At 41.2% G+C, this 27,565-nt stretch overlaps 1 protein-coding gene across 10 annotated transcripts in view; it reads left to right on the forward strand.

Moving 5' to 3' along the window:
- Positions 1–27,565, forward strand: part of TBL1X (transducin beta like 1 X-linked) — a 198,415-nt gene continuing 170,850 nt past the window's right edge. For 4 of the 10 annotated variants that reach the window (XM_068682540.1, XM_068682512.1, XM_068682549.1 and 1 more), the window contains exon 1: positions 2–116. The gene's annotated coding sequence lies outside the window, so the exon portion shown is untranslated. Of the gene's footprint in view, positions 117–220; positions 683–27,565 lie in introns of those variants that run through there. The other 6 variants (XM_068682557.1, XM_068682503.1, XM_068682564.1 and 3 more) reach the window with 3 other exon arrangements.

A 27,565-nucleotide genomic window follows, 5' to 3' on the forward strand; every position in this document is an offset into this window, starting at 1 on the left:
GGTGGAGGAGGAAGGGGGGGGGGCAGCAGGCTGCCGGCAGCCCGGCCGGGACCCGCGAGCTGCACCATGCGCGGCAAGTGAGGGCAGAGCCGCCCGGCCCCTGCCCGCAGCGCCAGGTGAGTCCCTGCCCGCGGCGCCCCGGCTCGGGGAGGGGACACCCGCCCTCCCCCCCCCCATATCCCCATCCCATCCCCTTCCTCCTCCTCCTCCTCCTCCTCCTCCTCTCCCCGGGGCCCGCCGCGCCCCTCGGCCGTGCGGCGGCTCCGCACCCCCCCCCCGCAGCCCTCAGCCAAGTTTGGGGCGCGCTCCTCGCTTCGTTATTTCCATCATTTGTATTTATTTTCATTTATTCCTGGCTTTTATTGCGGCAAAACGTGCGGGGGCTGCGCTGCGGCTCAGCCTGCCCCCCCCTCATACCCCCCTACCCCCCCCCCCACCGCCTCCCCGCCGCCCAGACACCGGCCCCGGCCGTGTGCTCTGCCCCCCCCCCCCACCCCCCTTCCCCGTCCCGTCCCGTCCCGTCCCGGCTGGGGGCAGGCGGGCGAAGCGCCGAGAGGGGAGGAAAAACGCGAGGCTGCCGCTGCCGGCCGCTGGGGGAGGGGAGCCCATTCATCGCCAGGGCGCGGAGCGGCGGCAGGCAGCGAGCGCAGCCCGGCTCCGGCACCGCCAAGTTTACTTCCAAGTAGGTAAAACCCGGCGCTCACACACACACACACACACACACACACACTGCACACACACACACCCGGCCCCGGGCTCCCCCGGCAGCGGTGCGGGGAGGCCGGGGGGGCGCGGACCTGTTGCACGCCTGCCAAGTGCGGAGGGGACTGGGAGCAGGGAGCGGGGAGCAGGGAGCGGGGGCAGCGCGGCTGGAGCTGTGGCTGGGGGCACCTCTCCGCCCTGTGCCCCCTCCACGCCACCCCCCGGGACAGCCCCGGTGCTGCGGGGCTGAGTGCGGGGAGCGCGGTGCACGGGCGGTGACCCCTGACCTGGCTCCCCAGGAGGCGCCCTGCCCGGCGCTGGGAGGGGAGGGAGGAAAAAAAACCACCAAACACACAACAACAACAAAGCCACACCCTAAAAGTTGGGCTCGGTTATTAATTTCTCCAAGTGGGCGTCCGGCTGCCCTGGCGTCGCCGCCGTAGCGTGTGCCTCCTGCGCTGCGCCACGAGGGTCCGGCCGTGCGAGGCTCAGCGAGGGGCGTGGGGAGGGCGAGCGGCCGTGCTGGTGCGCCTCGTTGCGTGGTGTGGGAGCGGGGACACGTCCCCGGGTAATGCTGCAGGGAGCTCGGGCGCTCCGGTGGGAAGAGCGCCCTGTCAGGGATGGTCGGAGTAAAATGGAGTGCCAGGTTAAAATTTTGGGTCTGATGTTTTAGGTTGGTAGTGTGGAAATGTGTTGTGCTGGAGGGGTCTCTGCCTGTAGGTAATGAATGCGAAGTCTTTGCTGGTGACCAATGTGTTGCATCTTTCTTCCTTAGCAATCCTTTAACAGCTTGCCCGTGTGGCAAGTGCCAGGTTTAACGTAACACACCTTGCTCACCGTGTGACTGCACGTGCTGGGCTCAGGCCTTTCCTGCCCTGCAGGTAGTGTGCCACCCGACACAGGGACACCCGGCAGGGTTTGAAGTAAATACCTTCCTTCTGCGATAGCTGATACGGTTGGCAGCAGAGTGGGGTTGTCTTGGTGTGTTTTGGTGGTGTTTGTTTATGTTTTTAACAATTACAGATCATAATTGCAACGCCTCAGTGACGGTTGTAGTAGTAGAAAAGGGAAGCTCTCCCACAGAGGGTTTGGGGAGGGGGTGGGAGGGAAAAAAAGAGTGCTAGAGGGGGAGGATGCTATCACCTTAAAAGTACACTAAACCTTTCTTGGGCTGCATGCGACAACAGTAAAACGTTAGAGATTTGAGCAAACTGCTGTTCCTTGTCTCTGTTTAACACCTTCAGTGACCTAGGGAGCAGCCACGGTTGGTTTTTCACCCTTCAGCATCCTTTTTGGAAAGAAAGGGGGTTAAGAACTTTGTGCGCATGGGAGCGCTGCCAACTACACAACTGTCCGAGAGTCTCATAGCACGCTCCCTCCTTCCCCCCGCAAATAAGTTGCACCTGAATACATCCTTTGCCCTCCTGCTCTTGATGAAGTAAGACAACTTCAGTGTCCGATGCCTGTCATAGCACAAGCCCATGGTGAGATGCGCCCAGGACTCGGTGGTGTTCTCAATTGGGTTCATCTCAGGGATCAGGCCGGGAAACCTGTCCCAGGGCTATAGCTGGTGTGCTTCGGTGTGCTCTTGCTGTTTTCTGTTGACAGCTTTTAAAGTTCAGTGCTAGAATTCGTGCTGTAGTTTGTTCTGAACTGATGTTGTTTATATTTTAGTAGTGCCAAGGGGCCCCCATTCAAGTCAGGGCCGTGTTGGGAATATCCTAGATGACAGTTGTTATCCTGGAAAGGTTGTAATCGGAGTAAGTGAGAGAGACAGAAAACCGGGAAGGTAAATGGTGGAAAAAACTGGCTCCGGGGAGCAGCAGGTGATTGTGGTGCCCGATCTGCTGGACAACAGCCTAGGACCTTGTCTGGAAGGAGAGAGGAGAGTTGTTCGCACCGGGAGGTGCCATGTGGAGGTAAAGGATCAGATTGCTCCATGCAGCCGGGCTGCGGCCACCTCTCACCTTTGCAACGCGCAGGCCTGACCCTGCCGTCCCTTCACTGCTACTCCTTGGGTTCGTGGTATTAGTTCATGTTATATGCACCAGCCTGCCTGTAAAAACAGCAAGGTTTTGTAACTCTTGAGGGCAGATTCTTTTTCATAATCTTCATTATGAGGCAAGATGGAAGTAATTTTGTAAACTCCTTTTCAGCTGCTAAATTAAACTCCATTCCCTCTTTCCCTCCCTCCTCTTGCCTATTTTTAGTTAGGAGGAAATAGCTGACCTCTTTACAGCAAGAGCCCAGACCCCCTGGGTGCCATTTATAGGTTTCTACCAAATGGCCTACTTGGACAAGTTGGTTGAAATTAAACAAAAACATTGGAACTGCAGCTCCGCACAGGAATAGCAGCCTTCCTTAAACATGAAATCGGTCATTTTAACAATACTGCAACCAATGTCCAAAGGTGAGAAACAGGTTTTAGGTTATTTTTATTTTCTTTAGTAGACAGGGAATATCTTATTCATTCATTTATTTGTTTTCTTCTGTGGCAGTCTGACCGTCAATACCATGGAATTTTGGATAAGAATGGTGTTTTGTTTGGAAAACAACACAAGAAGCCTTTCCAAGTTAGGACTGGGTGAAAACTAGGTGGAATCAGAAAAGGATGTTTGATTTCATAAGAAAAGGTTATCCTTTCTTACCTGTTTTCTCTTATAGGCATCTTATCCTACACAGAGAAAAATAAATTACGGCTACTAATATTTGTTAATTACATGGAAATACATAAAATACATTCTGCAAGCTTGACTGAAAGCACGTTGAACTATGGTTATGTGACTTTTTGCCTGTTAAGGGGCACGGGCATTTTGCATCACCGTTCTCGTGCGTGTTTGTATTTTGTTGAAGTGGTATCGATGACTTCAAGCGTCACGCTCCAGCAGGAAGTGACGGATTTCTTCATTTGTTGCTTAAGGAGAAAAGAGCGTATGGTTATGTGCGTAGCCCGTGTGAGGCCTCAATAACGCCCTGTCCAGCTCCCAGCCACCAAACCCGTTCTTATGTTTGGTTACCGCTATGGCTGCGGTAGGAAGAGAGGCTTGGTCTTAGGCACAGCTGGTGGTTTGACTTCCATTTTTATCATTTTGTTGACTTTATGCAGTAAAAGGGCCATCACAGTGTTTAACCCCATTTCTTGACCTTCTCTGTTTGTCATACAGGCGATCAATATGTGTCTGCTTGTCCTATTGAAATCGGAGAGTGTGCGGAGATTCATTAATTTATGTAGGGTAGAACTTTATGCCCCAAACCCAACGGTAGCCACGCAGTGTAAAATCACGCCAGTAGTACTGTAGTGTGAAGAAGCAATTATTTCAATTCTTAATAAGTGCGTTGCGTAGATACAGTTTGGCTTGGGTGTTGAGCCTTAGTCACTGGTTACGAGAAGTTACGCAGCACGCTGAGCACGTGGACAGAGCTGCGCCTCTTGATCCTGAGGTGATAAGGCTTGTGGCTGCTTCTGAGCAAACGAGCAGTGCTAATAATGCACCGTAATTATGTACGTATGCTTATCATGATACCTTTGTCTAATTAAGTGCTGAGTTTTATTGACTGCCATTGGAGGGTGAAACGAGGCTTTTTAAAAAGCAATATTCTCCGCTGATACGTAGCAGTTGGCCTATACGTCAGTCTGCTGCCATTCAAAACACGGCTGCGTTTACTTGACCTAAATCTCATTTGATCCCCTAATTCTTGGTTACCATTCAACTTACTGTTATGTTGTGGGTTCAGAATGTGTTCTATCATATGAAACCGTAATTTGCTTAGGTGGAAAGATGTGGTAACATCAAATGCGATTTTACTCTATTTCTTTCCTACTGTAACACAACTTTTCCATACCTACAATAAATTATTGATACAGCAAAGAAGCAACTTTTTTTTTCCCTTAGGCATTAAAATACTTGGAAAATATCCTTTGACATTGTCTTTGGGAAAACAAGGAGGATTTTCTTCTGGTGGATAGATTCCCTTTGTCGTTCTGCAGAATAATGCATTTGTTGTGCTTCTTTTTGAAGGCAGCAAACTGCACTGGGTGTACAACTTTGGTTTCTGGGGCATTTTGCTGTGCAGCACCGTTGGCTCCTCGTTAATCCCTTACCACTGAAGCCAGGCTGCAAGGTGTGCTCCACAGATCAAGAGTGAAGCCAACTACATACGATTACATACGAAGTCCGAGCAGAAGAATCACGTGCTATAGGAGCGCTAGTGAAAGGATGCTGTGGCACTGTTATGATTACATGGATAGGGCTGCTAGTGTGTGTTTCATGCTTAGAAGTGTCCGCTGATGAGCCTGTGCTGATTGGACCATGGTCCAGTAGCCGACAGCAAAATTACTGGGAAGAAGTTCTTCCAAAAGAACTGACCTTCACACTGCGTGGTTGGTAGATGTTAAGTCAAAGACTGAGCTTTTGCAAATCCATGTATGTTGGTAACCTGTGCTTACAAATTGTTACGGCCATCTGATAGCTTCGGTGTTGTTCAGCAGCTACAGGTCGCTTGTTGCCTCCAGCCCGGTCGCTGCTGGCAGGGCACGAGTGCGTCCAGAGACCCATTAGGGTTCAGACTTGTGTTAGCACACAGTCTCAGCTGGGATTGTTAACGGGTTTCACAAATACTAATCGTTTAACATGAACTAACTAATTGTCCTCTCTGCGTGCACGTGCTTACATACACACAGCATTTATGTAGTTGAAAACCCCCAGATTTAGAGAAAAAAGGAACCCTCCCGAGGCTGAAGAAACGTGCTGCGGTGCAATGGTTGTGCTCTCAGGCCCTTCACCAGGATATGCAGGGATATCAAGGCCCAGCAGCAGCACCTGGGGCGGTGCAGAGGCAGTGAGATGAGTGTGGGACGGGGCCAGGCTGGCCGTCAGGCCTGTGGGGAAGGTGGAGGTGAGGCACAGTGGCGGTGTGCTGTGCTGTGCTGTGCTGTGCTCAGCCTGCTCGCTGGAAGGCGGCCAGCTCGGGCATGGCCGCTGTGCCTGTGCCCACGGACCAGGGCTGGCGGGGAGGTTACGGCTGGGGTGCCATCACAGTCATCACCTCTTCATTTCTTTCTCCTTGGTTTATTTACTTATTTATTTTAATCCACTACTTGGTTTTTGGTCACTCCTAGAAGTAAAATACAAACCCAGATCCCAGATCTCAGCAGAGATGGAGGCAGAACTCCCCTCTTTCCTAGCATTCCTCGCAGATAGGGCTGAGCTTTGCTGACAGGGTAGGACAGAGAACCCTAGCACAGGCGGTGCCTATTCATATTGTGGGGATTAGTTTCCAAGGATATATCTATCTGGTGCTTTTTACAGTTACAAAACAAACTTAACTCTTCTTGTACCCCTTTACACGCGTGTAGGAATTAGACGTCTAGGAAAGCAATGTGATTGTAGACTTGATTGAAGCACACCAAATCCCTTTGATTTTTCAGAAGGTATTGCCAATTATATGTACACAACTCTCCTTCCTTTTGGTTTAACTTTGCTGTTTTTTACTTTTTGGATTTAATTCTGTTGCCTTTTTCAGTCATTTAAAAAAGCTTGTATAGTTCTGTGTAGTTAATATAGTTTACTTCTTTTATTTTTACTCTTAAAATAATGTAAGCTGGAAGGCACAGATAAAAGGCAGGCATGAGAATTATTCTAATGAGGAGCGTATCTTCTTTCCCATCCATCCAGTTCTCAGAAATGAAAGAAAAGAACAGGAGCAGGTGAATTTTTAATAACATGGCATGGTGTTCACAGGACACAGACTTTGTCATTCTGTGTGAAAGGTACTGAAGGTCTCTTTAATTCCATTTTCATTAGTGCTTTCTATTTTGTATTGCTGTTATTATATAATTCATTAAGAATTTGTGGGAATCTGTTTTTATATTACAAAAAAAAAGCAAACCCTAGGCTCTGATGCTTCTGCTTGTATCAATAAGTGTCTTAAATAACCAGTTAATTTAAATGAGCCAATTAATTTGAAAGCAGAGCATGACAGTGTATCATAAAAATTCATCCAGCTTCATTCTCACAGGATTTTATGTGCTTAGAAAAAAACATAAGGCGAGCTGAAAAAGATGGCCCTAAATACAATACTGGAGAAGAAGAAAACAGTGAATGTGAGCTCTGTATAATGCATAGACTGAAACGTTCACGTAATGATTACTTTCACTGCTGATGAATCAAGTCAGCTTGTCTGGGGGACTACTGTCATGTATTTGCTACGTAGTCTGGTGGTGCTGGGTAGAGGTTAGGTAAAAAATAGAATGGAGTTTAGGCCATGACGGGCAGTTTACAAGGAAGAGGAGGAAGAGTGGGAGGAGGTTACCTCAAAAGCCAGGCTCCACTGGTTTTAACTTGCAGACTGTCAAGCAGCCAACAAAAAATTTTTAGGAATGTTTTGAACTGTATTTTTTTCTTGGCTAGGATGACACATCTTCAGAGCACTTATTCCAGTGCATTTCTTCACTATTATGATGGTAGCATATAAACTATGTGGGTATTTTCTAATATGTCAACGTTATTTTTGTGGTTACAGCACTGGCTTTTTGTGTCCGTTTTTTCTTTGTTTTTTTTAACGCTTTGTGTGTATGTATGCATATGTGATCACTGACGTGTATATCATTTTTTTTCATTTATATTTTGTTTAGAGTAAGAAGTATATTCGTCACGGTGTCTATGACGTTACCAGCAGCATATATTTTGGATTAAAAAAAAAAAAACAAAAAAACTTTTGACACCTGAACGGGTTCAGTGTTCTCTGATGTCAATGTGTTTAATGCCATTATACACCGTCAGTTTGATCATACACAGTGAATGGTGGATTTGTAGATAAGCTGTGTTGTGCTTATTAGTAGGTATGTACATGTATCTATACACCTGCTGTATGTCATATAGCATGAAATAAATTAATTTCTCATATTAAAAAAGTAGCATGTCTTCTGCACATATTTTAAAATACATATTTTTGTAGTTGCTTACTACTATCTTCATATCACCATGGGGTTGTTTGGAACTACAACTTTTATTCCTTGATTTTTTTTTTGGTAAATTGGGATATGTATCTGTTAAAAGAAAAATATGTTACTTAATATCTTTACAAGACAATTGATAGGGCACTCCTTTCTGCAGTTAGATAATTTCAGTGGAATGTGATGATTTATCTGCCTGACATCCTACAGAATTACTATGAAGTTTCTATTCATGTTTTCTTAGAAATTTCAAAGATCGAAACACATTGACAATTTATTTTACATCTAGTTTATTAAAAAGTGTGAATGTCAAGTTCTGCTTACTATAGTACAATCTTACTTTCCATCAAATTATAAATAAATTAGGATAGCAAAGTATCAAAAGTAAATTATGAAAAAAAGTTTTCTCTTTTGTTGAAGAGTTCATGGTTAGAAGTAATGATTGCTTTAATTTGTTAATCTGTAAATTATGTTCTTGGCTAACAGAGTTGAATTTAGTGTATTAGGTTGCTGCGGAACAAACCTCGGTTGTGTTTTTCCAACCTTTTTTTAACAGCTTTTAAACTTTTAAAAACTTTTTTTTTTCATTCTTTTTTTCTCATCTGCTTAAAGACTATTGGAGTTTCTAGTGGTGTTTAAGAGATTTCATTTCACTGGAGGCTTTTAATGTTTCACAATTTTTCTTTGTCAGCTCCTCAGTGTGTGGGTAGTGCCAGCAAGGGCCACGTTGATCATACATTTGTGTTCTGAACATGCAACAAATCCAGTTATAGATATGGTCCGAAACTGTAAAAACTTCCTCGGCAACATGCAGAAGACTTCTAGGATCAAGCCTTACATGATGACAGTACAGATTCTTGACTGGTTAAGTCAGTGTATTTCAGTCTTTTTTAAAGTGCCTGAGTAATGGTGTGCGTGATTTTTAGCTTTTACACTGAAAGTCAGTATTCTGGTAATGAAATAGGCAATGCAGTGTCCCTTCCTCCTCCTGTAGCCTAATTAAGTAGTCTTTTTCATATAGTATAACTTCTATTATCTGTTTTGAATACTATTATTACGTGAGTCCTCACTGTGTTCTTTGAAGTTCATGTGGCTGACAAACATGAAGTCCAGATTTGGAGCCCAGTTTCTTTAAAATGTGCAAAAGCTCTCTTGACTTATCTCAGCATTTTCAGAGGTGTAGTATTTTGCAGTAGAATGTGTGAAACTTAGCAGCTTGAGGTTCTAAGTACGTATTTTGGAAAATGTCCAACTTAGGTCAGTGATTAGAGCCTGTGGCTTTTCTCAGACAAGTGCCCGTAGTTTTTCAGGCCAGCCCACATCAAAAGGTCTCAGAAACTCTAACAGCAGCCGCCCATCGAGCACCTTGTGAGCATTGGCAGGATGCTCTTGTTGTTGTCCATCCGTATCGTGTGTAGTCTCAAAGCTCTTCTGCTGACCGTGACCTGTTAAAACAGAAGCCCTCAATACAGCCCAGCAGCTGATGCACACCTTTGCCTAAGTGTTACCTGCATCGTACCCTCTGGGAGGACCCCAAGCCAGGCTTCACCCTTGGCAGTAGAGCACCCTGCATCTTTTGCATCTGCTCAGTAACAGAAGCAGTGCCTTCTGTAACCTGTGCTGCTACCAGTCTCAGCAGCCTGGCTCTGTGCAGCCTGAGATGGATCACAGCCAGCTGACCCAGGCCATCACAGCAAAGCCTTGCTGAGCTCTCAGTCCTGATGCTGGCTGGGGCGGCATCAGCCGGGCTGTGCTTGAAGGCAGAAACCTGGCAGTGCACGGCGCCGTGCTTCATCTGTCATGGGAGATGTTGGCCATAGAAGTAAACATGATTTGCTGCTCCCAAGTGAAGGGGGAAAAAAAAAAAGCCTAGAATGAGTATGGCTGTGTATTGGCAATGTGGTGTATGTGGGCTTTTTTACTTATTGGTTTGCTCTGGGGTAGCTGCTCTATGTATGTCAACAGTGGAAAACTGGGTAGAAAGAGCATTATATTCTCTAGTTTTAGAAGTAAATTTTATGACTTGGACATTTTTGATGACTTGGACATTCTATAGATAGTTCTTTTTTACATAAATATCTAATTGCGCTTTAAGCATTATCTTAATTGTTCTTTTTGTCTTCGGAAATGCATATGGTTACTTCTCTGGTGTCTCAAGCAGGGAGGATGTCTTGCCAGCCTATTTAACGTGCTAACGTATGTGAGAAAGCATGCCCTGTGGCCTGAAACATCGTTTATGTATTCGCCAATTGCCGCAGCCTTTTAATTTCTGTTTGTATGCACTGCATTTGGTTAGGTTGAATTTATTGATTTCAACAGTTTGCAAATATTATACTGACAGACCGTTTGCTTCTGTCTCCTTTGAGCCAGCGTTTTACCCTCATTAGTCTATGGATGTGTTCTTTTGAATGTTAGCCAAATGCGTTCATAAAAATGGCAAAGTTAGAGCTGTTTGACCTATTACTGGTAAACAACATTATCAAAATCTATTTCAGCATTATACTCTACACCATAATATGTATAAATAGGTATATATTAATTTTTCCCAAGTTTTCCCTTTTTATTTTCTCCAGTTTTCTGAGCTCCCCGTCACATGCAGGCATTTGCTCAAATGTTACAGTTGTCTTTTGGTATTTTTGTGCATTCTTGGTTTGTTTTTTGAAGACTAAAGCTACTAGGTAAATAACAGCACTAATATTTATCAGTTCTCTAACTCTGTAGTTTCAAACCACAGCTTACAAGCTTCTAGGGGACACAGACTTTTTTTTAAGAGATCTGTGGGGAAAAAAAGGAAGTCTATTGTCCTTCTGTTCAAATTCACTATTCAAGGTATCTTTATAGGTCCACAAATTTCAAGAGATTAAAAACCACTGATTTAATTATAATGTAAGCTTCTTAAGGATGTGATGATATCTTATTTTTTTATGACTTACTACTTTGTGGGTGTATATATCGTACACAAGTAATAATCTTTGTTTTTGCAGGTGGTAATTTATACCAACATTAATTTTTGGCGTCAGTTTTGTTACATTGTGTAGATTTTTTTTAATAACCCTTCTCTTTTGTAGGGCTGTGATCTGTATTCTCTGACAGCACAGATCTATCTGGCTGATCTTTAGTTGCACAAAGAATGGTCTATACACAGAAGCATTTGGATTCCTTTAGTTTGTGTTTACCAGGTCTGTCATGTAGCAACAACTGCTGCTCAGCTGATTTTTCTTTTCTTTTTCCTTTTTTTTTTTGGTCTCATGCAGCATTGTTTTTGTTTTAGTCTCGAGCCATTTGTGTGGTACCATCACATTTCAGTAAATCCAAACCCTTGCATCTCAGAATGTCAGGAATTTTGTTATTTGATGTTACCACCTCTCTGTTCTCTCCTTGGCTTGATGGCAGCTCTCCGTGTTGACGTTGGGAGGTTACGTAGAGGAGGTGAGAGTGGGGGTGGGAAGTAAAGCAGGCTCTGGCTGTTTACACATTCCAGGCAACCATAGATCTGCTCTCTTTGAGGCCAGAAATATTTTCCTTTTCACTATCAGCCTTGCAGATCTGGGGTGTTTGGGCACACTGCCAATAAAAATAAATAGTAATGTGTTAATCTCTTAGGCTGAAATGTAATAAACCGTATTTTACATTTTTGAGCGTGTGCATAAGAATAAAGATTAACATCACTGTAATTAGAATGACATTTTTAGAAATACTGAGGATTATGACAATTGCTACACTTTCTTCAAGAATTGCCTGTAAAAGGACAAAGTCAAATTTGACTCCTTCCTTCTTGCTGGCTTGTTCCAAAGAGAGAGCCACATAATCAAAATATTTTTGCTAATTAGATTCTGTATTTTCACCATGTTTATCTTTTGGCTCAAGGAGCTGACAATGAGACCCTTTTTCTGATTGCTATGTCATGTGCACGTTACGTGCATTTTTCATCTAATTTGGGGTGGGTTTAGTCTGCTTTGTAGTCTTTCATTTGGTTACTCTGGTTCCCAGCGCTTATGTTTCTGAGTTCTGATGAAGTCAGATACAGAGTCACCCACCTGCATGCCTATATTTTTTGACCATGGGAAAGTATTTCCTGCAGTCTACGCTAAAATCCAGACTGAGCAGGCAGGCAGATGAATAATGATTTCTTCCAGGTTCTGCATAATGTAATGAACAGACCTTCTGTTTATTATTATTTATTATCAGTGTTTGTATACATGTGATTTCCTTCCCTGAAGCTTGCTTGCTTGGGTTTCTTAAAGCTGTATGCTACGTATGCCATCACTGGCTTTCCCAAGTGGGGCAGTAATGCCACTTTGTCACTCCAGCAGTTGACATGGCTCAACTTGTTGTTATTTCTGCTTCCAAAACAAGAGTTTTTGCCCTCCAGAAATACTAGTGTATAATTATGTCACAAAAACAAAGACAGTCCCACTGAGATAACAGCTGCTACCTTCAGTCTTAAGACCTTCCTAGGACATGCAGTGCAAAAGACAGCTCAGGCCGCATTTTTTTTTTTTTTTCCCCAAAGGCAACTAATTGCTTAAAACTCTGATTAGCTTTGACTGTCATCTAACTGGATTATCAAAATACTAAACCATTTTCTGAAAAACCATAGACAACTTCAGCTGGACTACCAGCAAGTTGGATAAGTGCATGGTAGTATTCCCTTCCTGAGTAATCTTTTAGGAGCAGAGCAGGTGCTTTAACAGGCCGGCACTTTATATATAGATACCTAAATAGGGGGCTGGGTGTTCGGAAGCTTTGAGGACACACAGCTCTGATTGAAATCAGGAGAATTAGTGGCTGCTTAGCACCTGAGTAAGTAATAAGTAATTACCATTGCTCAGGAGCCTAAATATAGGGGTGCGTCATAAAATTCTGACAACAGGAGATCATCTCCCTCTTTTTCACTTGAAGTTGCATTTTTAAAAGTATTTTAAACAAACATCCAAGTGATTACTGCCAGAATGTATATAGGTGTTTGTTTGTTTTTTTACCGTCATGCATTTCTCGAAAGGCCAAAAGTTGGTCTCGGTCCTCGGAAGCAACACCTCACATTTTGCCGATGTAAAATACGGGTAGCACCTTGAAGGTGGTGCATGGCTTGTGTTGAAGTGTTGGGGCCTTTACAGTAAACGGGTAATAATGTCTGTTTCTAGTATATGTTCAGTTTTATGTGGTGTAACATTCAACTTAATGGGATGGTGTGCTATCACTGTAATGGTGGTTTGTTTTAGTAGTTGTAACAAGTATTTTCTACCATAAAAACATGAAGACATGTTTTGCGATTGAAATAGTGGCAACTGGGAATCTTGTTCTTTATTAAACAAACAAAAACCCTAAAGAAACAAGCATATGAGGTAAAGTGACCTAATGCAAAACAAACAAGCAAGCAAAACAAAAATCATGCTTCTTAAAATGAAACATGTTATGAAACATGTTAGTTATGTGCTTAAAATATCTGAAAATGTTTAGGGTCAAATAACGAGCTTTGCTATGTAAGAATTGTATGCAAATTTCACAGGCTTGGAGGTGTGTGTTTTTTTTTCTCTTTCCTGAGTAGTTTAGAAATGTGAGAATGCTGGTTAAGGCCAGATAATATAAAGACATTTATTAAAATAAATTTGATGTGAAGAACAATATGGGATGAACCGTTCCTGTCTGCAGAGGACTTTAGAAGTAGTAACTTTCCTCTCATTACATTCTCAACTTATAATGAGAAAGAAGACAGGTATGAGGCATATTCTAGACTGCTTAAGTATCAACAATTAATTTCAAGCCACAGAAACTGAAATGAAATCGCAGATGTGCATTTAAAGTTTCGATTAGCACCTTTTTTGCTAGGAACAGCAGCCTTTTACAGCAGATCACAATATAGCTAGCTTGCATTGTTGGCCGACCTAAAAAAAAAAAAAAAAAGGCTAGGGTTAATTGTACAGCGTTACAGGTATTGCTAAATTACTTTATTTAAAATTGCTAATTAGTACTCTTTCTAATTATTTCACATTTTTTTCATAAGAATCTTAGTTATGAATCTAGCTGATGTAGTATTAAAAAACAAAAAGTAGGGCCCTGCCAAAAGGGCATGCAACCTGTAATGAAAAGAGGCCATTTTAATAGTTAATTTATTTCTTCAACCCAAGTCAATCAATGAGTAATGTGTGCATTTACGTACTTATACCAGAATCTAACTTTGCATCTTCATGGGTTTATGCTTAAATTAGGGAAAAACACAAAAACGTAAAGACAGTTTGTAGTATATCGGCAAGCTACTGCTTCAACAGACCTTCATAGTTAAAAATAAGCTAAAGAAAAGGAATGCAATTTGGCTCTTGCAGGAGGAACACCTCATCCAACTGACAGATTTTTGTTACTTTTTCGCAATTGCTGTTTAGAACAGGTTTCTCTCATGATTGGTTTCACAGTTTTTGAACCTGATAGTTTCAAAGCCTATTCTAGGCTGGTCTGCTTCCTGTGAAGAGTAATGTTGAGTGAGATATGACTAGATGCCACATCACACTGGTAAGAAATCAATTGTGAAGTGTTTTGGTCCTGCAGATTGTGCTTCATGTACTAGATTGTATGTTCCTTCGGGGGGGGTGCAGCTGATGGTGATATGGGGACGTTTTAGTGGGGAGAAAGGCATTTATGCCAGCTTTCCTACATGTTTTGTCTCTTCAGGGTATCCTTATCAGTGGTAGATGTGATTGAGGCTGATAGCAACAAGGTAGCTTAAAGGAACCGTGAGCATTTGGAGAGTGCAAGTTGTCAACCCTAAGTTGAGAGGTGGCCTTTCCAAAAGAGGAAGCTGCTTCTGCAAGTGTTAGTAAATTGCTACGAATTGTCACCACAATGAATCTTTAAAAAACAAAAACAAACAAACAAAAAAGACCCTAACAAATGGAAGTAAAAGCAAAAACAGAAACCCTCAACAACCCTCACCAAACTGAATTCAAGCAGGTGACAGACTTGTTACTGAGCACTGGAGGTTGTCTTAGGACCTTACAATTTGAATTGATCCTCGGTTGTCAACTTGTTGTGTGTGGGAGGTAAAGTGAACTTTTCATGAAAAACATTGTTATAGGAACAGTTGCTATTCGTGGCTAATCTGGTATGTTTTTCGTCTATGTTTGGGGGGAAGGGAAATGACATGTTTCTAGTCTTCCAGATCAAAGAATTACCTCTTCTATTTTTTTTATTTTTTTCCAAGTAACACATCTTTAGATCACATCCTATTGTTTGGCTGCTAGGAAGATATATTTAAATTTTCAGTAAATGCAGTTTTCTTATTTTACAAAACTGTAATTTTGCCATTACAATTTCAAGCATTTTAATTAAAATGCTGATGATAAAAATAGTATTTATATTAAGGAGTTGGTTTAACAAAATCAAAACTAGGCCAAAATTTTGATATTCTTCATTATGCTTATATAGGCACGTGTATACCTTCATTCCAGTTGTTCCTGTAACAGGTTGCAGACCATTTCAGGTGCTGTATGATAGCTGGTACTGTACAGGTTGACACTGATCTAAAAAGGGGCTGTGTTGAGAGCCAAGAGCTGATCTTTCTACCAGTTACAAAAATGGCTCTTCCCTCCTTGAATGTACCTCAATTTAGAATTAAACTTAAAGCCCTTTCCTCCCTGCTATCTAGCTTTCCATATTATAAGCATTAAAACCAAAGTGCTGTTAGCTTTTGCTTTGATGAATATGTTTTAAGCTGAATATTCAAGTGCCTCACTTGAGAGAGAGACTTCCTTTCTAAATGTATTTATATTCTTAAAGAATATTTCTGTGAAATGTCTGTCTGTATTATAGGCCAGACATTTCCTTCATATAGCATATGGCCATAGGTATTAAATATTTATGCCTGTGCTTAATTGCATGCACAGTCATTTCAGTGAAGGGAACAGTTGTACTCACATGCAGGAAGTTTGGTGTGTGTGTATGTTTAGGACTTGGGCATTAATTGCTAGTTTATAAAAAATTACTGTCTGGAGTGTAAATGTTTTAAAATACGTCTTAAAGATTAAAAAATAAAATCCAGTTATTAAAAGCTTTCAACGTATAGAGAAAAACTAGTTGGTAGGCCTTCTGGTTAGTCCTCATGATCCATATTTTATCTTCTGTGCAGGTACCTTAGATCTCCTTTCAGTGAAGCCTGGGTAGAGATTTCTGCCCGCTGTCTGCAGCGCCCCTGAGAACAAATGAGTCTGGGAGGCTTCTGTGTAAATAAAATGGCATCTAGTAATGAGAAAGTTAGCATCTCTGTTAATTGCTTGGGAGAAATACCTAGTTAGACTTGTGCTTTGAAGGTTGTTTCCAAGTAATCTCCATATCTAGCAGTCTGAATTTTATATCCACTGGCAATGCAGACTCACTGTGCAAGTAAAAGCAAAAAACTGTGTATTCTAAGCATTGTCTAGTCACAGTTGGTTTCTCCTGCTTTCGTCCTTAGCGAAATTAATGCTCCCCTTCTGAGATGAAGGTGGCGTGTCACCAAAGGAATGAGATAAATTATAGTGGTATTCAAGGAATAGAATGAGAAGACAAGGTGTAGATCACAGATGAAAGTTCAGTTAGATGAAGGAACCACTTGTAAATACGCAGTCTAGCTCATAATGTAGGAAGAAGGGAACTCAGTCCACAGACAGCACCTAGATAGAGTTGATGAGCGATTTGTAAGTATTTTTAAGGGGTGCTTGTTACCACATTTTCTCATACAGCCGTTTTTAGAGGCTTTCTGTCCAAGGTACGTACCAGACTTGGTTTACCGGCCTGTGTTTGGAAGCAGTGCTGATCCTTTTGCTGACCTTTTTCCTATTGTGAGGTGCATGTGATGCTTGCCCTGTTTTCCAGACTGTTTCTGTTGGACAGTGCCTTGCGTGCTAGCATGCCTGTGCCCGGCTGCAGCCCTCCCGCCCTCTGTGAGCTGCATTGGCGAGCTGCTCGGCCTTGCAGGCTGCTTCCTGGTGTCTGCCTTGGAAACACATGTGCTTGGTGGTAGCCACAGGTCTCCTCTGGCTTAGGCAAAGCACCTGCTGGGACCTCGATACGCTCTGGTGGAGCCTTGGTGCCTCTTCCAGGTGGAAGAGCATGGACAACCATGTTTTCTGTAGGGGAGTTTCCTGTGGTAAAAGGGATCTGTCTGCTGACGCTGGGGAGGCCAGCGAGGTGTCCAGCAGCGGGTTGGGTGGCACGGCCCCGTTGTGGCTGGGACACCATGGCCAGGCAGCCCGCTGTACTGCGGGCAGGGGGTGGCAGGGACTGTGCCCCGGGGTGCCTGCACCACGGCCTGCGTTTGATGCAATTAGCTTTTATCGACTAGGACGGCCTTAATAGGTTTCACTTATGTACCTTGGCTTTATTGCAGTCTAGCCCTCTAAATACCCAGGAGGCTCCTAAAATAACAAAGATACTATTAATTAGAAGTTAAATGGCATGTGAGCTTTAGAACAATGCTTTCTTTTCATTTTCTCATCTTACTATGCATGTTCGTATTGAAAGCTATACCTTCAGTCCTGGCGTCTTGCAGCAGCTAAGCTGTTCTGACAAGTGATACCTGAGGTTACTGTAAAAAAAAAAAAACAACAAAAAAACAAAAACTATGTAATTCTTTTTCTCTTCCTCTTTTATTTATTTTGCATATCTGAGACACTGTTGTCACAGTCGGCTTCTTGCAGTCCTCTAAGGCCACTGTTTTTCTCATCCAGTCTGTTGGCTGTTTTACCCAATAGCGAGGGGTAGTTTTTACATAGCAAAAATAACATGCAGTGTGTTTTCAAATCCATAAAAGCACACGTAAGAATTGGGACTGAATTAACCTCTCACACTATTTTGCCTCACTTGTTTGAACAGATTTCGCATTGACGGTATCACTTAAAATGGGGGGAAAAGGAAGAGAAGAAAAACTAGAAATAGCTGAATAAAAGATGTTGTAGCTAAAAGCCTTAATAGAATGCATTTCTGTAATTTGTTTTATCAGAAACAAAAGAATAAAAACTGTGTAGTCCAGCGTACATTGGACTACAAGCTAGACTCTTCTGTTGCAAGATGAAAATTTGTCTGGGTTATTGTACTTTCAAAAATACATTTGTTTTCTGCTAATGAGTGCATGCCAGATGAGTTACCATTCTGGTCCAAATCTGAATTGAAGTTGGCACAACATAAAGGAAATTTCAAGACAGCTCAATTTCGTAGTCCAGAGCTTCATTTACTGTATGTTTTCTTAGTTCAAGATTACAATAGATCAGGGAACAGGCAATTTTGGGTTACCAGCATGATGTGGTGTTCAGTTCAAATAATTCATATTTTTATGGATTCTTCGTACTTAAGCGTTGATTAAAATCAGTATTAGCGCCTTTACAAAATAAAAACCAATTGACTATTTAAAATGGAGCTGTTCAGGGTGGAATGCTAGCACAGACTTGTTTCTTGCCTGTGGGTTTGAGTGTAGTATTTCCATAAAACCTGTGCACAACCAGCAGTGGAAACTGAACAATCTAAGATAAAGTCTGGAGGCCAATGACCATTACTTACCATCAGTGAGGAACTACAAATAAAGCACAGTGCTTTTTCCTCATGGGATGGCCTGGTTGGCTCTGGTGGTATAAAATTTTAAGTTGCTAGGTGTTTTGCTCGGCTAACAATTAGAGCCATTTTACTGGATCTTAATTTGAACTGCCTGACTGTAAGAGTGTGAAAAGGCTGAGAGGAAAAAGAAACCGAAATCATCAATCTGTGTGCGCTGAGCATATCATATCGAGGGCTACAGCCAGAGCTGACTTCAGGCTGATTTCAACACTTACCAATAGAAGCCAGGGTTTGTGTGGTAAAAGCTAAATGTTGGGCTGGTCCAGAGACTTGCCTTGGGCAATGCTCGTGAGCATGGGGACTGCTCGTGAGTTGGTGTGTGAGGCATATCTTCATGGTCCTGAGATTTTCCTAAGAGGCAATGCTTGAGTGGTTTGCATTGTCCATCCTTACGTCTGTTAAGCTGTGTCAGCCATCACTGACGTTGTTAATGCTCTCAGAGATGCAGAATTCCTACAGGTTTTGTGAAAATCAGTGGATGAGGAGATGGAGACCAAAGCAGTGCCACTCCCCCCAGCATAAGAAGAACACAGCTCATTCTCTTAGGCAGCAACCAACTTGGCGATTGAGTATGTGCATGGCCAGACAGAGCATAGCATTATCATATGGGTTAGAGCAGAAGGTTGTGAGGCAGAAGTGGGATATGAAAGTGTAAAAAAGCAACCAACCAAAAAAGCAGATTTCATTACTTCTGTTCATAAAACAACATATTTATTCGTTACGTGGGCTGCAGTCTGTATAAACGTGATTCAAATGCTGTTGCAAGTGCCTGTTTGCAGAAGGGGTATGAACTTACTCTTTCTGAAGTATGCTTTTTTGACTACAGTTGTGAAACGTGGATTAAAAAAAAAAGTTATAAATCCATCAGTGAACTGACTATTTTAAGCCTTTCTACTCATGTTTCCAGAGATTAGATTTTTACAAATGAGATATTTTTAGATGGATGAGATGAGCATGTACCACATGCTAGAGTATGAAACAGCTTTTTAAGTTGTAAGTTTAAAGCCTTCTGTTTACAATATGATGTTTTGAAATCGCATGGTGTACAGTGTTTGTCGTGTAGTGTATCATTACAGAAATATAACGCTTTTCCAAATATGTGCAGAATAATTCATTTCTGTGTTGGTTTGAAGAATCATCACATAAATTTTCTGTTTGTCAAGCAACCAGAAAATTTATAATGATAATTAACACTTCTTACATAGTTAATTTCTGTAACTGTTGCATTAAGACTTTGTTACTAAGCTATGTACAGGAACCTGTATAAATTCCTTTGAAATACTCATGTGTGATACGCAATACGCAAAGACTTAATGGTGTGTAGACCATGGCTTCATCCTAAGCCACAGGAGGACTGTGGATTTGCTTTGTTCTTATTTTGTTCTGTACAGTGGCGCAGCTGGCATTTCCCAATTCGTCCTGTATATAACAAAATGCCCACCTCCATCAGTACTTGCTATATGGTTCTCATCCAGGTTGGTCCTTTAGCTGTGGACCTCCTGTTAATTTTGTTACTAGACCTGTAGAGCTTAGTATCTCCATAGATCTGGCTGAATGTCCTTTAACCATGCGAATCGTAGAAGAAAAAAATACTCAGGTGTTCCTTTAGACTGGGACCTAACAGAAAGTGTGCTTGTAGCGTGGGGATGTGGCAGCTCAGGTATTTTGAAACATCCACGCTTGGCAGTAAAGTGAAGAAGTTTGTTACAGCTTCCACTTGGTGTCTGTTTTTCCAGGCATAAGAAGCTTTATGGACTAGTGATGTGTGTGTGTGATATCCCTGCATCACTTGTGTAGATGGACTTTTTTGTTAGAGGTGCTAAGGTGTTTGTCTGTGTGTTTTGTTTGTTTTTTTTTTTTTTTCTGGTTTTATTTAGTCTGTTTAAATCTTGGTCCATTTACCTGCCCGCTTGCCGTAAGCCAGCTGGTATGAAGTGGTTTAAACAGCGTTACATTTGGATTATGAAACATTTCTCTAGTAATTAGGTGCTTATTATTAGCTGCGATTACAGCAAATGTAATAGGCATAAATATATGAGTCTCCATACGGCTCTAGAACAGGGAAAACTGGCTTATGAAATGACAATATAATGGCCTATTGAGCAGCGATTTTTGCTCCACTGCAAGCATAACAAACAGTGCATACTGAAAGCGTGCAAGTCTTTCTGCAAAGAAAAAAAAAAATCCAAACTTTTATTTTTGAGACAAGGTTATAATGGTGACTGGAAGAGAGCCCAAGAGAAAAATCAGTTGTGTGGTGTTAAGTTCATCTATGATGATGATTTTTCTTGGACTGCCACATCCAACATAGGTCTTGCTTTTGCTTTCTTACCATGTTCAGATTTAATTATCTATATTGGGAATAAAATCCCTTAAAACAGGAAAAAAACACTTGCATTACTTTCCACCCGTTTTGAAATGCTTTACCCACTGTCACTTTCCCTCTTGCTGGAAAGAAAAAGCAGTGATGAAATGGTGCCTTTAGTGACCATACCAAGTAGTTGGACGGGGTGTGATCCACGGATGGAATGGTTAAAACTTAAAAGCCTCCCTTCACCTGCTTTTGCTCTCTATCCATTTCTCTGAGGAATTATTAACAGGTGCCGAAGGCACAAGTGCTGCATGGCCCTGAACTCTGAATGTACAAAGAAAAGATCAAACATACCTTGGGAAAAAAAAAAAAGTGTGTGTGGGGAACGACTGGAGTTGGAGTTCATTGTGACTACGGAATAGTCTGACAATACTTAACCGTGTTTGAAGTGAGAGTGAAATACAACTGTTAACAATCACATCAACTGTTGTTTTCCAATATGTTTTTCACCTCCTACCAAAGGGAGGGCACTAGCAGATCTAGGAGGGACCAGGAAACTATTTTAATCAAATGTTAAAAACTTGAGACAGGTATGACTGGGGGTGCTGCACTCTGAGCGAGATACAGATACTCTTCAAAAATAAGTAAGACTATTTTCCCCTCCCTTTTTTCCTTACGTTAGTATTTATCACATCCTCCACATCATGTTTGTAAGGCTGAAGATTTTGGAAAGATAACATTTCCTTTCTCCTCAAATCAAGATCTCAATCCCATCTGCGCTGACATTTTAGTTTTTATAAGGGAGAATGCATTATGTAAAGTTTCCATTAGCCTGCGAAATATTAAATTAAGTGTTGAAAACATGAGTTGTTTTTGGTGAGTTAAGCTGAGAAAGCCACTGAGAGGATTTTTCCTCATCAGAAAGAGACAGTGTTTTTTAGGCTAAGTGGAGAACTGAGCTTCCCTGACGCTTTCTTTCCTTCCCCTTTCCTTACCTTTGTTCAGAGAATGAAATGCACTGAACAGAGGCCAAGTTCTTAGTAGCACAAGGGAAAGCATAACTATAATTTGTAGTTGGGAATACTGTGAGTAGCATATGTGGCCGTACATTCCTTTGGCAAGATGTTATTCACATTCTCCTTGAACGTATAATTATGTATCATTGCTTAATAAGGAGAGAACTTCTTTGTCAAACATTTCTCTGTAGTATTAAGCTTTTGAGCTGTATATTGTAATGCTATGTTTTGGAAGGTATCAGAAAATTCAACCGCTTCTTTTTTTTCTGATTGGAGATAACATTACTGCAGCATTATCTGTAGTCTAAAATAGGTAAAAGTGTAATATGCTGTAGTGTATTTGTGCATAATAAGTGCAGGAATATAAATGAAATCTGTCTTGACATGCACTCATGGTAACATTTTTCCTGCTTGTTTACAAAATGAAGGAATATCTGTCTCTGGTAGAAAATTCTGTGTTTAAAGCAGTCTCCCACTATCCTTTGAAGTGTTAAATCCTCCTAGGTTTCATTTTTTTTGGCACAAGAGTAGTGGATGTTTAAGAAGCCAACAACATTAGCTTGCACAGGAGCATTCCTGTCTTATTTTTGTTTCTAGGTCTGTTTCCTGTGTTGGGGGAAGGGGAGTGAGAGCACAGCTGCTCCCAAAGTTCAAGATGAAGCTGCTTCTTTGCTGTGTGTTTTAAGCCTTAGTCACAGTTTCTTACTGGAAGTCTTTAAATGAGCTTTAGTCTGATCTTCAATTGCTCCTTTATAGGCATGAAGCCTCCCTCCTTCTCCCCTCTCTCCCCTCACCCCTCATCTCAGTCCCCAGCAGCTAAACCCTCTCGCTAATAAAACAAACCTCCTGATTATCTGCAAAGCAAATATCCAGGAGAACCCTCAGAAGCAGAGCATTTCAACATGCGTGTTTCTGAGATCCCTCTGGGTAATTGGCTCAGCGTCAGCTTGACAGAGTGATCGATCAATATTTGGTCTGAGATTTTTTTTTCTTTCATCTTTTTTAAAAATTGCGATGCTTGCCAGCACAATAGGTTGACCAGCTTTGGGATCCAAAGTAACCAGTTTGAACCTTTATTTCTCAGATAAGCTGAATGTCATAAAGAAGGGGAGATTTATTTTTCTGCCTGGTTATTTATGGTACCGTAATTCAGATTGAAAAGTCTCTGCCTATTCCTCTCTCACACCTCCTTATAAATATCTTAAACAAAGTTGTCAGTCTAAATTTTGGCACACATGTTCCCCAATCAGAAACGTTTCTAGTTTTTCAAAGTTCTACGAACAAATGAAAACAGTCCCTTCTGCTTGCCAACGTAACATTTTTATTGGCCTGTGTTGCAATCAGGTAGAAAAGGAATAGGCCAAGCCTGCAGCAGGAAGAATGTGGGTGTTGCACCATCTTCTTTTGTGCACTGGTAGGACTTTCTGGTGAGATGCCTTTGCTCATACAGAATAAAATGTTTGGGTCAGAAGGGGAAGCATGTACTGTTGGTTGTGTGCAATTTCCTACCTGAGAGCATGTTGAATGTTGGTATAAGAAGGGTATGTTTTGTTTAAAATGTAGAATAATGGAAATTAAAACTTGCTACCTCTCCAGAGGCATGTCCAATGGATATGTAGATGGACACTGAGTTTTCAGCTTAGTTATTTTAAAAGCTGCAGGTGGTTTCACCCCAGAAAAGCTGACAAAGAAGTTAATGTTAGGCTCTCAATGTTGATATTAAAAAAAAAAAAAAAAAAAAAGAAAAAAAAGAAAAAAAAAAAAGTGTTAGAATACCAGGAAGGTAGTAGAAAGCTGGATGAGAGCCAGTGCTGTAGATCTGGTAAATGAGGTGGTTGTAAGCCAAGATACTGGTCCAGGTGAAATAATCAAATAGCGGGTTATTACTGGATTTCATTAGGGAAGGACAGAGGAGAGTCACAGGACATAACTAGTGCTTATCACAAATTTGTTAATCTAAGTCTTGCTAAACTACTGGTACCATAATTGTGTTTTGGAGGTGCTTATAGCTGTGTTTGTTTATAATGAAGTAGTGTGAAAACACGTTTAGGTTTCTGTAAGGGTCCTCCTTTGGGTGCTGCTCACCCTTGTGATGAAGAAACAAGAATGGTACGAGGTGCGATGGACACTCGGTAAATGAACTAGCACAGCAGGTGATGCCATTTACAATTGCATCTGAGGCCTGTGTGTACATGTGGGTCCCACTCCTCCATGCTTCAACTTTTTCTGTCTGTGCCCTTGTAAACCTTGTTACCACTCACAAAGTTTATAGATGATTCAAATACTGAGAAAATCATAATGAAAGGAGCAAATCGCTGAGTGACTGTACTTGTCAGACTGGACAAAATAACATCATTGCTTTAACAGAGTGAATGTAACCAAGAAACAACAACAGGGGACTTCTCTTTGGAGTCATAGACTCCATCCTGTGGAAAACATCTTTGGCCAAAGGGCTGATATGATCTCTGGGTACATAAGCTAGGAAGTTTGGGAAGGGAGATGATCCGTCTAGCATTGAGAAGTCTAAGGCTGGATTCTTTTGTCTAGTTCTGGGGTCTGTAGGTAAAGAAGAAAATAGGTAAAGGCTCAAAGAAGAGTCACAGGAGTGATTAAAGGGCTGGAAACAAGTCTTACGCGAAAACATTGAGGTTGAGGTATTGAACTTAACAAAAAGCTGAAAGGTATTTTCTGCAAGCCTTCGTAATATCTAAATCTCTGAACTTCTGATGTTTAATTACATAACTTATATTAAATAAATTAAATAACTGGGAGAAAGATGGAGTCCCTCTATTCTGTTTCCAGTTCTGCCATGTCCTGACAGCTTTAAAAGCACTACAGATATTATATACAATCAGGGCTTAAGACTGTTCTGTTAACTTTTAAAAATGCACCCTCTTATTTGTAATGAAAATAGTATATCAACCAGTGTATATATATCTAAATATATTTATTTCTGTAGAATTTCTGTGGAAATTAAAAGTTTTTTATTAAGCGCCATATGCTGATGTTGGAGAAAAGTTTTTTATTGTATTTTCTTACAATTAAAATATATATTAAAGAAGAAGTAACACAACACCTAAATTATCAACTATGTTGTAGATTTTGCATAAGTATTCATTATGCGCTGACTTTTCCTATTTAAGAAGTAGGAGGCAAATAATGAACTAAATAATTAATGCAGTACACAATACAGTATTTTCAAGCAAAGTGCTTATGGTTACATAAAGCCGGAAAAATACAACTAAAACCCAGAAATGCGGAGGGGAGTGGGGGAAGGACTGGAACCAATGGGATTAGACATGTAAACTTTCAGATCTTATTTCCATGTAAGCAATTTTCATATTGGTACATAAATATATATATTTATCTAAACAGAGCTTGCCTAATCATTCCCTATTTGAATTTTCTCAAGCATGTCTGAGTACTTGCTATCCTGTGTCAAACCAATTATTTTTCAGGTATAAACTTGTCAGCAGATGTTCCAAGGATCCAGTCTGCTTCCACCCTCATGATATGATGGGGTGTGGTGCTTCAAAACTTGGCTACTCTGTACCTGGGAAGAGTGAATCAACCTTAATTAGGTCAGTCTTTTAATGCCAAAACCCTCAAGACTTCCACTGTCACAACAGATACATGATAAGAAATTAAACCCACCAGCCCCAGTGCTGTGTGTATATACGTGAACTCTGGGAACTTCAGTGTTATGGGAGTTGTAGGCCCAAAATTGTTTATGGTACCAACAGATAGCAAAGGGCCTGCCTTCGGCCTCTTCTCAACTCTCAACAACTGAGCAAAAATGTTCCAAGCAACTTCTGAGTGGTAATAGTCTTTCAAATTACAAGAATATTGAGAACATGTGTTTTTTGAAAGTATTAGGCAGATAATCCAGTTCAGTGCTGAAGTTTCTGGGCTCAGCCCTGCAGTCTGACATAGAAGTTGTGGCTGATTAAACCTGAGCTCATTTGGTTACTGTGTCAGAATTATGGCATTGCTCGGAGCCTTTTTAACTCGTTCCAGGTGAAACAAGGCTCCCTCTTCTAGCTGGTGTTACTTTGAAAAGCAGTCCCAAGTTATGAAGGTTACAACAGTCTTGTTGACTGATGTGATCAACAGGGAGAATGATCTCTCACTCATGTATAGCTGGTGGGTGGCCGGGTACACCGGAGTTCTTTAGGACTTGCCTGAATTTTGTTCTAAATGTTGTGTCTGTACGGTCAATGTTCATTACTCTTGCAGATAAGAGGTGGAACATGCAAATGCGTTTATAGCAGTGGTTGCACAAGTCTGTTCTAAAATGCTATATTCTGTTGCCTAATGCTTCTGAATTAATGTGTTTTCTTCACTCAAGAATTCATTATTTCACCTGAACAATATGAGCAAAAATCTCAGGCTTTGGAATAGAGTGATACCAGGGAGGTTCTGTATAGTTTGTGTGAGTACTTGAAAGGGATGGGGGGGAACCTAGAAAGGAATCTTGTTTACAGTCATCCCCTCCCCCCTTCCTTTTCTAGTGTTTTAAGACCACAGCAGGATTTTGGGTGTAAATGATTCACTTGACATGGCATGTGAGAAAACTTGTTTTTAAAATACATACAGATAGATTTTAATGTTGACTGCTTTGCTTCGCTGCTACTTGTGTTCAGCACCAGCCTGTCTGTTTGAGCCAGCATCCTTTTGTGAGTTGTGTGCCTGGGGGAAGGGAGGGTGACGTGCCTTCTGAACTCTGCTGTGATTTACAGCAGTATATGAAGAAAATGGCAGGGCCTGATGATACTGCATCATACATCGTCATCGTTGTATTTGCTCTGGGTATACTTCCTCTTCCATTTTTCTTCCTACTGTTTTCTAGGTCAAAATTTAGGTGTTTGTCTGATTTTGCCCCTGTCAGCTGGCTATCCCTGTAGATGAAATGAATCCTACTTTAACTGCATTATTTTCTTGAAGAGTTCTGTCCTAAATTTCAAGGTGCTTGGAGATGGAATCATGATTTATTACACAGTGTTATCCAGTGAATTGCTTCACATCCTTACTTTTTTGGATGAGCAGCGATGGGACCAGGGACAGTAATGTTTTCCACCTAGCCTTCATTTTAAAACTTGTTTTTAAACCAAATTCATTCAGACACTGACCACAGGGAATGTCAACATTTTCTTTTGTTCTTTTATTATTACAAATTGAAATGAAAAGATGTTAATTTCAAATTGAACACTAAAAATAAGAACAAAAAAAACTCATTTTCATGCAAGTTATCAGTCCCAATTATCAACTTGATTACTTGCTTGGACCATTTCTACAACATTAAGCGTGTATGATACTTGTTTAAAGTAAATTATTAAAAATACAGTATGCTCTAATATTTATATTTTATCCTAATTTGCATTGTATCTTCAATTATATTTGTATTTCTTCCACCAACTTTCCGCAGAATATGTTCTTCCTTGGTGTGTTACAAAAATATTTATTTTCCTTTGTATTGATGGGAAATGCTCTTCTGTGAAGAATCCTAACCAGATGTACTTAGAATTGTTTTACCAGCAAAATGATTTCTCATTCTGTGGGCATTGAGTAACTATTTGGTGTTCATACCAAAAAAGAAAAGAAAATGTTCTATAATATAAGCAGAAGGTACCACGCCCTATCCATCATTATACCTTCTTCTAAAATCAATCTGTTTTCATTATGGCCTGAGATGCCATGGAGCTTCTCAGTATGTTTTCAAGTGCCCTGTGTAAGTGTTCACGACAAAATAAAGCTGTTTTGTGATTTCCATGTCTCCTGCATTTTAAAATGCACTACAGAGAAAAATAGATTGTTTTGTATTATATATGCTTAGCTTTCACACATCCTAAAGATGTTATTGCTTTAGGCAGCACTTAAGAAAGAAATCTGACTTCAAATTTTGTTTGTCTAGTCTCATCCACACTATTATCTATGCCTAGTGCACTGAACAGTGAACTGAACTACTTCTGGAAGAGGCTTTAAGCCATTCATCTCTGCTGGCTG

This window comes from Anas acuta, chromosome 1, assembly GCF_963932015.1.
Source record: "Anas acuta chromosome 1, bAnaAcu1.1, whole genome shotgun sequence".
NCBI lineage: Eukaryota > Metazoa > Chordata > Aves > Anseriformes > Anatidae > Anas > Anas acuta.